The 18,295-nt window shown below is 36.9% G+C and overlaps 1 protein-coding gene and 1 long non-coding RNA gene across 4 annotated transcripts in view; both read left to right on the top strand.

Moving 5' to 3' along the window:
* The window catches only part of LOC139119880 (uncharacterized), a 44,960-nt gene extending 29,302 nt beyond the window's left edge, over positions 1-15,658 (top strand). For all 3 annotated transcript variants that reach the window (XR_011549011.1, XR_011549010.1, XR_011549012.1), the window contains exons 5-6: positions 14,913-15,017; positions 15,489-15,658. This is a non-coding gene — a long non-coding RNA (uncharacterized lncRNA). The remainder of the gene's footprint in view (positions 1-14,912; positions 15,018-15,488) is intronic.
* LOC139119878 (nucleolar complex protein 3 homolog) overlaps positions 1-18,295 on the top strand; it is a 113,599-nt gene that overhangs the window by 84,940 nt on the left and 10,364 nt on the right. The window lies entirely within an intron of this gene.

An 18,295-nucleotide genomic window follows, 5' to 3' on the forward strand; every position in this document is an offset into this window, starting at 1 on the left:
ATGTCAGCAAATTTTTTTATTTGCTTCTGCTTGTGACAAGAACAAGTCTAGATATGGATGTCAGCCTTACCTAAGAATACTTTCAATGATGTGTCAGTCACATTTGACCAGCATGGGTAAAACTAATCTTGTAGACAAAAATCTGGATAATTCTATGCTATAGATAAGTACTTTTAATAAAAGGGAAACCCTGATTTCTCTGCCTACACAATATGCATTTTGATTGTTATGATAATGGTTTAATATACTGTTTAACTCTTACACTGTTTAAACTTAGTAAACCAATCACCAGATAAATGAGTACTGGTATTCTTATTTCCATTTTGGTAGGGCGGATTGTTCTGGGGAACACCATAGGAAACACTCTATGATTAAATTAATTCATTGTTTGATTTACTGCACAAGTTTGATGAAATTCTCAATTTTCCATGTGGTCAGCACACTTGTAAATGTGGAACAAACCAAAAAAAAAAAACAGTTTAAGACTTCACTGGACACAAATAATGACACCACTGCTCAAGTGTCATCAGGCTAGGCTGACAAACTGAATCAATACAGAGCATATCATGCTAAAATACAGCAGCTAATACTGAAAAATTCTGAAATCTTATGCATTTATGTAACTCAGAACTGCAAAGTAAACAACAAAACCAACATCTTGTCCACACCATTGTTAAAATAACAGTGACTGACAGGCAAAAATAACAAAACAGCAAACATGGAATTTTATCCATTTTCATATTGGCCATTAAAGGACAAAGTCACTCATTTTTGACCAAATTTTGGTCCTTTTAATTTCTGTTGTATATATGCTTTTCTGCTGCTCACTGAAATAGGCTAAACTGCAATCTCTGGTTGTCACAGCTCAACTCATATGCATGCATGGAAGGTATTTACCAAAAATTTTAACATAGTTAATTTCACATGTTAATGTGTCTTATTAAAGATGAAAATTGAATTGCAATAACCAGAGAGTGAGCATATTTCAGTGAGAATAATCCATCAAAAGAAATTTAAATGGCAAAATAATGTCAAAAATGAGCAACTTTGTCCCTTTAACTTGGAACATATCTAGTACAGATTCTTGTAATTCAAGTGTCAAGCAGCATGACCATTACACTATTGAAGTATTAAAATGGTGGCAATGAATATTTTTTTAAAATTGGTGCATTGACAGACAGTACTGTAAAATGTTGACAAAAATAGCTTTGTCCAAAGTATCATAATATTAGCCATTTCTGAACAGGATGTAAGATTACACCACCATGTGAACTCACAAATATTTTCAATGAAAGTGCAGTCCTCTGATGAGTGACGCCGAATCATGTACCAGTATGTTGTACACCATGGAGGCAGACACCAAGCATAGCATTATGTGAAAAAATTTAAAGTCTTTGTACTAGATCATGACTGCTTAACAAGATTGGCAGTCTGCTTGTTTCAAAGCTATTTAAAAGCTTTCTTCTGGGCCTATTTGATATCATACTTGACCCTCTGGACTTGACCTGCAAGCTTGGTACGTACATTGTATTCTGGAAAATGCCAGTAACTTTTACATTATTTTAAGTCAGAGATTCGTCATACAAGTCATTAATTTCACTCAATTATTTCTGTCTGTTCTTCCTGACTGTCAAAATTGATTGAGGGTCTAAGTATTGAAAGTACTTAATTTAATGATGATTTTCATAAATATGTTTCACTTACAACTGGACTAAATTGTCACAACTTCCAAGTGTGACTGTGAACATCATTCTGTATATATATACAAATAACTTCAACGCATTCAAGTTTGTTTACAAGTGTCGCGCTGTACCAAGAAGTTCTCTGGACGTACACTGTACATTTTAGCCTATCATTTTCAGGAAATAAAGGTCTGTATGTTTAAATGATTGACTTCTTGGTTTATGAAAAATATATTAAGGATCAAGTTGTGTGTTCGGCGTTATACAGCCTCCTACCACAGGCCGTATATTTGGACTTTATTTCCTCTCCCAGCAGCAGCTTCATCCAGTGTTTGGTGAGTTTTGCAATTTCTGCTTTACCACACTCCTTAAGTGTGTTGTTGAGCAATAAAGTAAAGTATAACGCTGGTAATTAACGCACAGCCCTGCCAAGCAAAGCTAGGAGCTACCACACTCTTTTGGTAGTACCGTGGTATCATATATTGCCTTACGTAGCTGCAGTTTCGAAGCTGAAGGTTTTGCCTTTTTCAAATTTAAGCTTTTAGTTTTTAGGATTTGATCAAGTTGACGTCCTACCTAAACACCAGTCCAAATATTGAGGTACAACAGCAATATTGCCCTATGCTAGGAGGATACAGTTGTACCGTATGTGCACCACTGTCGCTACGCGAAGGCTACATGTACTTACCCAGAAGAGCTCTCCCTACTGGGTGCATAGGCCTTTACGTTGCGATTGTGGTTGCACCTGTGTGTGATGAGTATGCCATTGTTGGAGGCAATCAAAGCAGCCAATAGCTGAATACTCTAACCATTCTCCTAGGGCTTAGACTGCTACACCAAGTCAATGGCATATATCATGTAAAGTAGGCAGTAAATATGTGCCCTTTCACTTTGGCTTTGAAGTGCAGATGTGGAATGCTGTGATTCAATAGGCTGTCCAACAATTCATATAATGAATGCCCAAATTGGCTTATAATGGAGTAGAGCACACTTATACTCCACTAAGAATGATTGTAATAAATAATGTTCTTCAAATGTTTTCTTTTATATTAATGCACAATTGTGCCTGCCATTTTTTCTTATGAATTATAATTTAACATTTATCAAAATATTAGTGAAATTCATAATTTTGGAATGTATCACGTTGACCATTGAGGGAATACTGCAGAAACACGATGTGACATATTGATCTCCACAGCAATATAATTTGTTCAATGTACAATATATTGAGCAGTTTAATCTCTACGTGGGGAGGAAATAATGGAAAGTATGTTTAAAATGTATTCCTGGTACAGATATACAACTACATGTGTGTGCATGACCCCATTATTCACTGAATTTATTATATTTCCAATAGACCTGTGTAGTCAGAGAACTGAAAATACATGTACATGTGCTCATTGCACTCATATCAAATCCAATTTTACAAAATGTACTATGTGTTCGAGTAGACAATGAAAGTTTTGTTCATGTTGCCCTGTTTGTGGGGAAAGGTCAACAGAAAGGCTATTCCTATTCATGCAATATTTTAAGCAAACAATTCAAAGTATCGTAATAGATTGAATGCTATAGTGTGAAATTATGATGTTTTAACATTGAAAATACTTTGTCAATTTTTTGTGCCTCATTTCTTTGCATTTTAAACATATCACAGAAAGCACAGCCTAGATAAGAGAGGATAGACTGATCCTGATTTGACACAGAAGTGGCAAACACTATTTCATGATAATCAAGTCTTCTTTTGTCAATTTTTTGTGCCTCGTTTCTTTGCATTTTAACATATCACAGGAGAGCAGCCTAGATAAGAGAGGATTAGACTGATCCTGATTTGACACAGAAGTGGCAAACACTATTTCATGATCAATCAAGTCTCCATATTCTGAAATGACATTGGGATTTCACCATATTTAACCAAGTTCAATCTGAATAGTGATCAACATGGCTAATTCACTGTATAAATTACCCACATTAAATTTCAACAAATGTCATATATCCTGCCATCAACAACACAAATGAACACTATCCATTCCAAAGATAGTACCCACGTAGTAAAGCCAATATAAACTTGAAAAATGCCACAAGTAGCCATACCAATCAGATGACTGTACCTAAATATTTAATTTTACTAAAATCATTTTTCTAGAATCAAATTATCAATTATCACACCAAAGCTTGCTCTTAATTTCAAACACGATAGTATCTCTAAAAACTAAAATTCATGTACCTAAAAAGTGACTGATGCAGGGTGGAGCTTGGCCTTAAACTTTAAAGGGAAGTGACTTATGCAAGAGAGGGAACTTTTGTTGATCAACAAAAAGTGGAATGAGAAATAATATTGTCAAATAGAGGTTCAAGATTGACTACATCAGTAGAACAATGTAAGATATTGTGGTAATATCCAGCAGTGTTTTTGTTAAGGGCGGTACCTATAGGTAAATGTTACCAGGGTTCCCCAGTCATTTTACCAGGGTTAGCCTTGGTATATCTGTGCAGTCTTACTAGAGGACAACAGAAATTTATCCAGGGTTCCCATTGTTCCCCAACCTTAGCAAAAACACTGTCCAGTGTTTATTAACAAAACCCACTACATGGTACAATGTGCAGCCAGAATGCCATGAATCATAATATCCTTTTAATATGGTGGGTCAGCTGTGAAACAATAGATTGGATTTGCTATAAACTTAATGGCGATAAGAATGGCAACAAGAGAGACAATCCTGTTTAAGATAATGGTGGGGAAGAGATACACAGCGAGTTGGGAATGAGCACTTAATAAAAAGTAAGAGGCAGTGTGTGAGTGATGTCATGTGACCATAATTGCCTACACAAACAATTTTTTTTCTTCTTTTAGTGCACCGACAACAAGCCCAAAAATTTGTGTCCCCCTTAGAGGATTCAAAAAATTGTGACCCTCCCCCAAATCCCCTGGCCCTCCTCCCTGCTAATTTACGTCCAGTCCCTTATGGTATAGATTAAGTAGTCTTTGAATGTTTGATGATGGGATCTTACAGTGTTTTTGTTAAGGCTGGTACCCCAGTAAATGTTACCGGGGTTCCCCAGCCATTTTACCAGGGTTCCTCTTGGTATCAATGCAATCAGATCAGGGGACACAGAATTGCTACCGGGGTTCCCAAATCATTTACCTCTTTTCCCCAACCTTAGCAAAAACACTGTCTTATTGGCGCACACTGAATCAAAACATACCTTCAAGTATTACCATTTCAGCTGTCCAATTCTCAGGCAGTGCCTCACTTATGATGCTGCATGTGTCATATCTTTTTGTAATACTTTAGTTGTGTTTGATTTTGAGCTTTGATGGTGCATAGACCCATCTGCATCACAGATTGCACGTGGGAGGGGAATAAATTGCACAAAGCCTTCTATGGCACACCAGATTTTATTGAGTGAGCAATTTGCCTTTTTAAACAGGCGTCAACTATTTTTTTTGTCAGCATCAGCTGTACGTGTTCTCCTTTTTACTACAACCTTCCCTGAAAATGTTTTTAATTTTCTCCTCCTCACAGGAGCTTCTGTACTAGGTTTATGTAAAAGCCTAGTAGAGATGTAGTCTGCTAGAGCTCTTTGACCTACTTCATAAAATGTCATCAAGTCTTCCTGAACAACTTTTCCAAAGATTTTTTTCAGGGGTTGCAGCAAAAACAGAGCTCTCACAGATTTTTTAGCTCCGCTGTCAGCGACGCAGAGCTTATCAAATAGGTTGATTTTCCGTCGTCGTCCGTCGTCCATCGTCGTCGTCCGTCGTCGTCGTCCGTCAACAATTGCCTTCTCCTCTGAAACTGCAAGTCCAATCGCTTTGAAATTTTATATGCAGTTCACTTGGGGTGACCACACTTAAGTTTGTTCAAATCGTGGTGAAATTTGCATATTTGTATTTTTGGGGCAATTTTTGGTGTTTTTGGTAAAAAAATCTTCTTCTCTGAAACCGCTTGTCCGATTGCTTTGAAATTTGATATGCAGTTTACTTAGGGTAACTTCAGTCAGATTTGTTCAAATTATGGTGAAATTTGCATATTTGTATTTTTAAGGCAATTTTTGTCATTTTTGGTAAAAATATCTTTAAAAATCTTCTTCTTCAAAACTACCAGTCAGATAGCTTTGATATTTGGTACATATGTCCCTAGGGATGATCTATTTCAGATTTGTTCAAATTGTGCAGAAATATGCAAAATTGCATTTTTAAGGCAATTTTTGCCATTTTGGTCAAAAAAGTATTTCTCAAAAGTACTGGTCTAATACTTTTGAAATTTGGTATACACTTTTGTATAGATGAACTGAGTAATATATATTGAATTTCTGATGAAATCTGAAATTTTGTATTTTTGGGGCAATTTTTGCAATTTTTGGTCAAAAAATGTGTATTTCCAAAACTATTTATTTGATAGCTTTGAAATTGGTATACAGGTTCCTACAGATAAACTACATGATATTTATTGAAATTGTGATGAAATCTGCAATTTTGTATTTTTGGGGCAATTTTTGCCATTTTTGGTCAAAAAATGTGTATTTCCAAAAACTACTCATCTGATAGCTTTGCAATTTGGTATACAGGTTTTTACAGATCACCTTAATGATATTTGTTGAAATTATGATGAAATCTGCAATTTTGTAATTTTGGGGCAATTTTTGCCATTTTTGGTCAAAAAATGTGTTTCTCAAAAATTACTGGTCTGATAGCTTTGAAATTTGGCATACAGGTTTCTACAGATGAGTTCAGTAATATATAATGAATTTCTGATGAAATCTGTAATTTTGTATTTTGGGGGCAATTTTTTGCCATTTTTGGTCAAAACGTGTATTTCCAAAACTACTCATCCGATAGCTTTGAAATTTGGTATACAGGTTTCTATAGATGAACTAAATGATATGTATTAAAAATAATGATGAAATCTGCAATTTTGATTTTTTGGGGCAATTTTTTCCGTTTTTGGTCAAAAAATGTGTTTCTCACAAAAAGTACTGGTCTAACAGCTTTGAAATTTGGTATACAGGTTTCTATAGATAAAGTTATGAACTAAATTTGATCTCTTGAAATTATGATGAAATCTGCAATTTCATTTTTTGGGGCAATTGTTGCCATTTTTGGTCAGAAAATTTTATTCTCAAAAAACTACTCATCAGATAGCTTTGGTTGACATGTTCTTAGGGATGATCCGATGTGATATATTCAAAGTATGATTAAATCTTCAATTGTATATTTTTGCAGCTTATTTTAGCCACTTTTTTCTGGCCTCTGCATTGAGCTATCAAAGATTTCCACCTTCCTCATCAACATGTGTAAAAATAGTTATTCTCTACATAAACACAGCGGAGCTATATCGGCCGCTAGGTCGCTTGTTTATAATACACTCGGCACAACCCTTCATCAGTCTCCCTCATTCCCTTCTGCATTTATCTGTATCTGTACACTTTTGCCACTCTTTTCGGGGGTTATTTCAGAATGCAGATTTTTAAGGCATGAAGCCCTGAAAGGCAAATACTTTGCCATGTTGTCAAGCAATTCAGGAGAGGGCTTATGAACTGCAGTTTTGACACTTAAATTGATAAGTTGTTCATGGGCTTCATCAAGTGCAAGCTCTCTCCAGCTGAAGCCAGTTATGCTTGTTGTAAATCCCCCAGACTGCAGGTGATCTAGGATGCAAGATGGTGCTTGCAGCAAATCATGGAGATGCCTTGGTAGGAGACGAAGATACTAGGTTGACCAATCAAAAGCATGATACAAAGGGGCTAGCTGCTTGATTGATGCCATTCTCAGTTGCCAATTACTGCTACGGAAAGCCATGTAAAGAGAGATATAAGCAAAACAACCTCTGTGCTCAGGGAACAATATCTCACACAAAAAGATCTCATTCATTTTACTTTGTATCACCTGCAGTCCAGCCAATCTGGCATTAGCCTGATACCATGGATTTAAGGGCATATTTTCATTGTCAAGGTCACAGAGGTCCTAGTCACTATCAAGCCATTCTGTGTGTAAAAGCAATGAATACAGACCATCCCCTTGTCAAATGATTCGAAAAGGTTCAACATTCTGATACTTTGAGCCAAATGTGTACAATAGCATTTTGTCATGGGTATATATATCTGAACAGGACATTTCAGGGCATAGCATAGACAGAGCAGCTCTGCGTAATCACCAGGTACTGTACTGAGTTTGACCTTTTGTGACCTTTCAAAAAAGTAAAAAAAATCAATGGTCAACAAGATGTTTTGTTCATCGCTTGGCAATATTTTCTCAAAATACGTGTCTCATCACTAGCTGCCAAGCAGACAGCAGTATAATTTCTTATCACAAGTTCTAGCTATTTCAACACAGCTAGACTTGTAGGATCTTGCTTTAAACTGCCCTGATGGGCTAGTTTTCTGAGTACAGGATGTGCAGCTATTGCAAAACACTAAAACAGTGAAGTGGACTGACATTGGGTTGACCTACATCAATATTTTCAAGACTTGTTATGACAAAACTATCTGGGGTGAAGCAACCGGCAAAGTTTTCCTTGTGGGGTACTCAAAACTGTCCTATTCATGGTATCTCTGGCCTTAGACTTTGAACAAATCATGCCAAAAGAGTTGCGTAGGGTAATTAGGGAGCCGTCATTATTTATGGCCCGGGGGGGGAGGTCGGAGGAATCTGAGATGGGTTCACTCAAAAAATCGTAAGTTACAAGGGTAGGGAAAGACACTAAGGGTTGTCCGATTGCCCAGGGCAAGGGAAAGTCACGTTCGGGCAATTGAACCTCCGATGCCAATTGCCCTACGGGACAAGTGGAAAAAAGTAATTACCTAGAAATCGAATTCACGAGAGCGATTTTCTAGCGAGGGAACACGGTATCATATTATGTCATTGTGAACATTTCCATAAGATTTTTTCGTAAAATTGCATGAAGAATTGATGAAAAGAATCATATAATCACTTCCAATAAAATGCAATTCAAACAATACCACCGGTTAAATACCGTACGCTGATTTTGCATATGAAAAAGCTGTTCAGCTGGTGGAGCGTACGTTCACCATAGTTCATTGCATTGACTGTGAGTTACGGTGTCTCACAATATGTCGATACGGTAAAAAAAAGAAACACACAGCAGTTTTTGTGCTTTGTATGAGCGTTTATAATAAGGTAAAAATAAAGTGCAGTGGTGAAAAATCACCACAAAAATGGGACTTTTACTAAGACGTACTCTTCAATGTTAACTTGTTGAGTGACAGTGGATGGCATCGTGGCAAGACCGCATGCAATGAAAGTCATGAGCAAGCTTAGATGTCAACGGGTCCAGTCTTTGAATTTTCAATGAACACTGACTTAATTTTCAGGTCAATAAGCCAAAAGTTACTTGTCCGTGGCGACCATTGTAACCTCTCTGTTTGTGAATTTTCCCATTCTAAAATGACTGTCAAGAAGCAATGGGAGCGAGATTGACATCGACAAATTCAGCTTCCAAAATACATTGAAAAACACCGACGCCTTAGGTTGCTGGTTTAAATTCTATTTAGTCTCTGTATGAGCATTAAAGACCACCGAGGTTATAAGAAAAACATAGCCTCTAGCCTCTTGAAGAAGGACAGACTCTTTTCTAATAATTTTAGCGCAATAAAAAGTGACATTTTGTTCAGGGCTATATCAGTGATATCAGTTGTATTTTTGATACTGGAGGCAATGTCTTCAATGACTTGCTAAAGGTCATTATAAGTCTTGAGAGATTGCACTTGATGTTTTTTTCATTTTTTCAACAATATGGTAAAGTTGCATGTAACATTTTCCACACAGTTGACTTTTTCCATCAAAACTAAAATTCATGTAGTCACCATGATCATGGGAGAAGCCATTGATTAAGTCAACATTTGACGGAAACCGCACATTCGATGTAATGCGCTTTCTACAATCTGGCATGCTGCAGTATTTTCAGTTTTTTTCCATCCATGTATTGAAGTGTTCTGGACAAAGACACACTATGTCAGGAACGGAAGTATCGATATCACTGGAGTAGAGATTAAACTGTGTGAGAAAGAGGTTTTTGTCATCAACATCAGTGGAGTGTAAACCTGGGCAGTTAAAGTACAGATTAAACAATAGGCCAAACCCGGAATTCGAATCGACCACGGTACAAACAAAGCCATGTGCGCAAACGCGCACAGACGTACGTGTATTTCTATACGCGTTCAGTACACATGTGGGTTTGTTTGTACCGGCATCACGTGATTATTTGGGCGTTCTGAGTATGTAGAACGGTGTATGCATCGCGTCCTTTTTATTCCGGAGTAGAACCATTGGCCTCTGTGACATCAATTATTGGTGCTTTCTCATCATCCCCTCCATCTCTTCCAGAAAATTCTTTATCTATATAAAGCTAGGCGACACGCATTGCAGAAACAATACTGTTCATTCATGCCCTAGATTTTAACCAGCTCGGACATATTCCTCTGGTTTTCCCACAACATGGTACCATCTGTTTGTTTTTTTTATCCCACATTTACCACATGGACCACACTTATTCTTATCTGGATGAGTTTTTGCTTTATGTGACCTCACATCTCCAAGTCCAGAGATATTGATCAAAAGCACTTTCTTGTGCAATGTGTGTGACTTGAAACAGCAATACAATGGCTGGTCTTCTGAGAATAACTTAAAACTATGGTAGTCTCCTGTAAACCGAGACTGTGGGCCACCTCTTTCTGAATATCACATGAAAGCGATGATTTTAAGGAAGAATAAATTCTTTGCCTTCTAGCACAACAGTTACATGGTGCTTTTCAAATTTGTGGCATCTTTTTAGCACATACTGGCCAAGTCTGGACAACCGTATTTCAATATCAGAGAGCAGGCCAATGTTACTTTTACTTTCCATGACATAACTGCATCAATCCTTTTTCAACAGTATCATTTCTTTGACAATGAATGTGTTTTTTGTGCACTGAGCATCCTGTTTCAAACTTAAAACCCCTCGACTATGGAGTTTCTGACAATGTGAAACAGCTTTTGAAATCTTGACCCAGGCTCTGTGTACACTGTTTAGATTTCCCAGGCTCTGTGTACACTGTTTAGATGTTTTTTCAGGGACAAAGAAATATTCACATGGTTCAACCTTTGTGCTGTTGCATATTGCAGTCTTTGAGTCACAAAATTGGCAAAAAATTTAATATGCCACTTTTGCGATTGGCCTGTAATATTATTAAGTTGCCCTCCATTTAAGAAGACTTGCTGCCGCAAGTTTTACTTCTGTCAGGGGCAACCTTCCATGCTCTGTGGCATATGGCATACCGTAGTTTATGCAACTTCTCAATAAAGCATCCTTACTTGCACTGCTTGATATGGCTAAGGATCCAAACACTCTCCTTTTTCCAACAAAATAGATTTCTTTCAACATTAATTCTTATTTTTCAAAACTATGACAAATGATTTCAAAGTACGTGAATTTCTTGTGGCCAAACGTTACCATAAACTCAAACTGTTAGTAAACATAGATACAGGTACAAAATACCGGTGAATATTGTAAGCCATGTGCCATTGCCAGAACGGGCTGTGGTAGGTTATCAGCCACAGTATATCTGCAACAAAATGTAAAGACACATGTATTTCGGTAACTGGATCATACTTAAACAAACAAAACCATCATTATATATATTCTTGATCACAAATTTTGCTCAAAAAATAAAAGATTACAACAACTGGGATACTGAAAATACGCAATGATATGTGATACCAACGCGTCTCAAGCTGTTTGCGTGTGCATGGCCACCATATTATTGGATTTAACGGTATTCAACACCGAACAGACCTCATTTCAAAGCGTGTTAAATTCATATTTGTCCGTTTTGAACACCAAAACTTTGCAGAAAATCATAGTCATGAGATTCAAATCCGACCAAACCTGGTTGCAAATTAAATTAAATGTCTTGCCAACGCAAGCGACGCAGTGCTGTATAAGGCGAGGTCAACATGTCTACAAAAATCGTATCTGGTGATTTCTACAAAAGATTTGCCCTGATTGTTGAAAAAATTTACATAGGTCACGACTGGAGGCAATATAAATGGCAAGGATATGGAAAATTTCCATAAATACTAACCTTTTGCAGTGTTTTTCGCCGATTTTTCTAGCCGTGAAACATGGTGTAACGGTCATCGAAACTAAAGAGAGGGCGCCCTTCATTTGAAGGAAATCCCTTATTATGCATGAAATGAAGGACCCAACTTCGAGAGTGCGGAAACGTTGGATCAAACCATTTCGCCAATATGTCAACTGGGGTTGAAGGTCATTGACCGTAAATATCACATAAATATGAATTACTAGGTAATTTAAACGGCTAGATGGTTCATATTTGGTAGGTTATAGCACCTTATGATGAACTGTCATACACCTCATCAATTATGCTGGGGTCAAAGGTCATTACCCTTAATATCACATAAATGTGAATAATTAAATAACTAAAAGGACTAAATGGTTCATATACCGGTATGGCAGGTTAAGGCACCTAATGGCACACTATCATATACCTCATTAATTAGTCCCCACAAACGAACTCCAGGGACTTATAGATTGAGTTCCGTCTGTAAGTCCGCGCACATGCATGCCTTCCCCTGTTCACGCAGATATCTCAGACAAGGCTTGGTCAATTTCTTTCAAACTTTGCACAAGTATAGCACCAGACTCCATACAGATGTACGTTGATTTAATAGTTTCACAATATGACCCAAGATGGCCACCTAGCAGCTAGTTTTTTACAAGTTTTTCATGTCTTGAGCCGTAACCAAGACATGTGTCAATGATGTCTTTCAAATTTGGTGCAAGGACATTAACCTATGTCGTACATATGCTTGTAGATTTTTCTTCTGATACAATCCAATATGGCCGCCCAGTGGCCATTTCATTACAATTTTTTCATGTCTTGAGCCATAACCCAGTGTGTCTCAACTGATATCTTTCAAAATTGGTACAGGGACATGGACCTACATGTATGTCATACATATGCATCTCTATTTTGTTAAAATACAATCCAATATGCCCTCCAGGCAGCCATTTTGTTACGATTTTTTCATGTTTCCAGCCGTAACCCACAGCGTAACCCAAACATGTCTCAACTGATTTCTTTTGAAGTTGGTACAACGACATAGACCTATGTTATACATGTTCATGTTGATATTTATTGTGATACGACCCAATAGAGTTACCAGGCAGCCATTTTGTTACGATTTTTTCATGTCACAACCCTTTTCCTGCCAAGTCCATATTTCACCATCAGGTCAAGATGGTTAAAATTAATGAAACACAACATATGGCGTATTTTAACATAATACTGTACATCAATTGAAAGCTGTTGAAAACATCAATACTATAAACTTTATTTTTTTTACTAAAGATGCTATAACAGACCAAGCCAAGTGTGTGAAAATACTTCATGTTTTTGGCTCAATACCGCTTTTTACTGACTTGGCTGATGGGGAAGTAATATTTAGTCTTAATACTGTCTGGCAGGAAAAGGGTTAAGCCATAACTCAGACATGCCTCAACTGATTTCTTCCAAATATGGTACAAGGACATAAACCTTTGTAATACATGTACCTCTCAATTTTGTTGTCATATGATGCAATTGATAGCTGCCAGCTGGCCATTTGTTATGATTTGTTTATGCCTTTAGCCATAACTCAATACGTCTCAACTGATTTCTTTCAAAATTGGTACAAGGATATTAACCTGTGTCATACATTTTTATGATACAATCCAATCACACTTATTTATTGATGCCTCGACATGAAAACAATCACTGGATTCACAGTACAATAGCCGGCTATTGAACCACTCTTTTTTGGGAGTGGAGATTTAGCCGACTGGTTCTGTCTCAGGCCTCTCAGCTAGGCGACTGATGCCGTATGTTGTGGGTTCGCATCCGATTGAAAACTATCCGTATTTTCTATCCTGGGTCGGTAACACTGCTGGTGGACAGAATTGTCCCCGAGGTTATTGTTCGCCCAGTTAAAGCGATGAAATTTGTTTCTTCGCTTCGATAAAGTGTGTATGTGCGATGTATGATAGTGAGCATGCGAGCGTGAGTGCTTCACGAACTCTACAACGTGTTGAAAGGTCTCAGTCAGAAAAATGTAACAACTTAGCCGGCTATTGAACCACTCTTTTTTGGGAGTGGAGATTTAGCCGACTGGTTCTGTCTCAGGCCTCTCAGCTAGGCGACTGATGCCGTATGTTGTGGGTTCGCATCCGATTGAAAACTATCCGTATATTATACAGACTTCATTTGAATGCTCTATGAAGACTGATGTCACAATTCTGAATGGGGACTATGTCATTGACAATGACTTCAACAATAACAATGGTGATTACTACAGAATGGGTGTGTTGATAAATTACATCAAGCAATTGTTTGCAGAATACAACGAGGGCCACTGTTATAATACACACAAAACTGAGACAATACACCTTGAAAGTTTTTCAAGAGTTACTGGGGCTTTAATCTTCTTGACACAGATCAGGTCTGAAAAATTATCATTCCAGATTTGATGGCATTTGTAAATGAGAACAACGAAACTAATATATTGACACAACATATGTTGACTTGTAAAAAACTGGGTATGTTGGAATTCACTATGGAGAGCAAGAAAATGGCATTGCCACACACACCCACAAAAACTGAAAATACCAAGCAATTAAAGGTAGTGGCCTGCCTGTTAACTTTGATAAAAAAAATAAGTGCTGCCCTGTGCTCTACTTTGTGAGGACTAGGTGCCATCTGCTTCCAATGGTAACAGAATTCACGTATTTTAACTTCAGTGCCTTCAAAAATAACAGTGTATTGATTCTAGCACTTATAAATTGCTTTGATTGATTGATTGGTTGATTGATAGATTGATTGATTGATTGACATATCAATTGACAGCTAAAATACTTCCATAAAATACAGGGATATACAGAATCTGTGGCAGTCATATAATTGGAAATTAATTTGTGACAGCATGATTTATCTCTCTCACATATTTATGATTACTGTCGGAAAGATGGCAATAAGAAATTAAGATTTCATCTTGAATATCCTTTGTATACGGCTAGTTTTCAATCGGGTCCGAACCCACAACATACGGCATCAGTCACCTAGCAGAGAGGCACAGAGAGAGCCGCTCGCTAGTGCAAATTATCTGCAAAAAGCAAGTTCAGTATTATGTGTTGCATGGTCTTACATGATGGTGCTCTTTCCTATGATTATTAGTTGCGAGTGAGAATATGCAAAGGAACACTATCCACCCAGGGAGTCATATGGAGTCCTCTGCAGAAAAGAACAAGAAGCAATGTGAACATGATGAAACTTCTGAAGGTCAGTGATAGTCAATGATATACTGACATATATGTACCTGTAACCAGTAAACATCTATTGGATGACTTGCCATGAAGGTGACATCACAAATCTGTTCCTTGAGCATGTAACAGTAGATCAACAGAACATCATGTGCATAGCATAGAGTTTAATATTATTTGATTGTCTTCCTTGTGTAATACCTAGGGGGAAAATAGCTTTCCACATGAACCTGTGACCCCACAACTGTTAAATCAGCTAAAGACAAACAGATACTGGTGTGCAGCATATTGAGCTGCCTTGTGGGGTTTGTTTGTATTTATGTAGGGATTGCGTTAACCCCAAATTTTGCTTTACAGACTCCCTATTTCGCACTAGGACCCCTACAACTTTTTAGTGAGGAAGGGTCCCATTCTTCAGAGAAATACAGATATTTGAATTTTGTTAAGGCCTGATTTTATGAACCATTTTCTCTATATTTCCTCACTATAGTTCGAAAAAAGCCTGTTGGCCAGTAAGTACCGTGAACTGAAGCAGAAGGAGCCGCCATTGACAGCTATTTCATGTCTCACATCAGAGATAATTAAACAGTCACAAAGGCCGAAGCTGAACAGTATGCTTAGCAAATGAGAAAGTTCTCAGCAACAGAAAATTTGAAATTGCTGCAACGGCATGTAAAAAGCAGAGCAATAGCATATGAGAGGAAAGCAAAGAAAAAATTGTAGAAGACGTATAATGATAGCTGTTTGCTTTCAGATTGTTAGATTACCTTGACACTGAGTTTCTGTATGTAAAATGTTTTTCAGAGTTAATATTGTGGAGTTACCCATGAGGTTAACCACATGGTAAATTCCTAGCTCCGTTGCTTTCGGTGTGTTCGAAGACAAACGAGACATTTTTCTGATATAAAAGTGAAGATATGGTACCATATATATTTTCTTTTCGAAATTAGCCTTTTTGGAGTTTCCTCATGAAGGTTCTTTTTGGCCTTATCAAGAACCCAACAAAATTTGGAATTTGACATGCAATGACTCTCATAAGGTAACTCCAAAAGTGTAACTTTGAAAAAAAAATATATTAAATACCATATTCTTCACTTCTTTTCTTTCAAAAAATATGCAAATGGTTGTTTTAAGCACCATCAAAACAAACAGTGTTAGGAATTTATCATCTGATGAATATCTTACAGCAACTCCAAAATTTTAACTTTGAAAAAAATGTCAACATGAAGCACCATTAGTCTTAAACTTGTTATCTTCCAAATATTCCCAACAGTTTCTCTTTGAACACAGCAAAACCAACAAAGTTAGAAATTTTATATGTGATGAACCTAATGAGGTAATGAAAAAACTGTAACTTTGAAAAAAAAAGTATCTGAAGTGCCATACTCTTCACTTGTTATCTTTCAATAATGTCCAAACAGGTTGTCTTTGAACACAGCAAAACCAATAGAGTTGGGAATGATAGAATCTCACACCCCCAAGGACCTTGGATCAGATTTTGTCTCACACGAGCCGCAGGCTCGTGTGAGACAAAATATCCCCAACTGGTGTGAGAAATCTGATCCCAGGTCCTTGGTGTGTGAGATTCTTTTTCTCACATGACCACAAAATGCGTTAAATTCACATTGGACATGTACAACATTTTCCAAAATCGTGACAAGTCTGTCATTTGCCACTGTACTTTGACCTGCTTACTTTGTAGTTCTGTCTGTGTGTTACTCGTCGTGCCATTGGATAACATTTTGCGCGTGGAACAAAACAGACTGTTTATCATCCAATCAGAGCTCGTGTAGTATTTACTGCAGAGTGTGGGACGGTTTCTGAGAGTGTGGGATCAATTTTTCCCACACTGTCGATCCCGCACTCCCAGCGGCCAGAAATGTGAGAATTTACCATGTGATGAACCTCTTGAGGTAACTCCCATAATTTTAACTTGGAAAACTGTTAATTTTTTTTTCTATCTTTTAATTTAACATGTCCAAACAGTTTGTATTTGAACACATCAAAGCCAGCAGAGATAGGAATATATAATGTGAATATCACATGTTGTAACTCCAAAATTATAATTTTTGGGGGTAAAAATACATGAAGTACCATATTCTTCATATACTACATTTGTTGGCTTTGAAAAATGTCCACTGTTTGTATTTAAACACATCAAAAGCAACAGAATTCAGAATTTACCATGTGAAGAACCTCATGAGGTAATGCCATAATATTAATTCTTGACAAAATGTTTACAACAGGTACCATTCTTTTCAACTGTTATTTTTCAAAATTTCAAAATCCACCACTTAGCCCTTGAACACAGCAAAACAACAGGGCTGGGAATTAATTACCAAGTGTTAGCCTCATTAGGTAACTCAATAATTTTAACTCTGAACTAAAATGTTTACATGAAGTACCATACTTTTTACTTGTCGTTTTTCTAAAATGTTACAAAAAGTTTGTCTTTGAAAACATCAAAACCAACTTATCTTTCATAATTTCAGAAGTTCAAATGGTTTGTCATTGAACACTGCAACCAAAACCAACAGTGTTAGTAATTTACAACGTGATGAACCTCATGAGGTAATTCCAAAATTTTAACTGAAGCAGAAAGAAGCCGCCATTGACAGCCATTTCATGTCACACATTAGAAAGAATAAAATAGTCACAAAGGCCGAAGCTGAAAAATGCTTAGCAAATAAAAAAAATGTTTTGAGCAACAGAAACTTGAAATTGCTGAAATGGCACATGTTAAAAGCAGGGCAATAGCATATGAGAGGAGAGCAAAGAAACAGTTGTAGGAGATGTATAATGATAGCTGTTTTGCATTCAGATTGTTAGATTACCTTGACTCTGAGTTTCTGTGTGTACAATGTTTTTCAGAATTAATGTAATTGTGAAGTTACCCCCTGACGTTCAACACATGGTAAATTCCTACTTGGTCTGTTGCGTTTGGTGTGTTCGAAGACAAACTGGATATTTTGAGATATAAAAAGTGAAGTTATGGTACACATTTTTTTTCAAAATTAGACCTTTTTGAGTTTCCTCATGAGGATTCTTTTTGGCCATATCAAGAACCCAACAAAATTTGGAATTTGACATGCGATGACTCTCATAAGGTAACTCCAAAAGTGTAACTTTGAAAAAAAGGATATGAAATACCATATTCTTCACTTCTTTTCTTTCAAAAATATGCAAACAGGTTGTCTTTGAACACATCAAGACAAATAGTGTTAGGAATTTACCATGTGATGAATATCTTACAGCAACTCCAAAATTTTAATTTTGAAAAAAATGTCAACATGAATC

This window comes from Ptychodera flava, chromosome 20, assembly GCF_041260155.1.
Source record: "Ptychodera flava strain L36383 chromosome 20, AS_Pfla_20210202, whole genome shotgun sequence".
Classification (NCBI taxonomy): domain Eukaryota; kingdom Metazoa; phylum Hemichordata; class Enteropneusta; family Ptychoderidae; genus Ptychodera; species Ptychodera flava.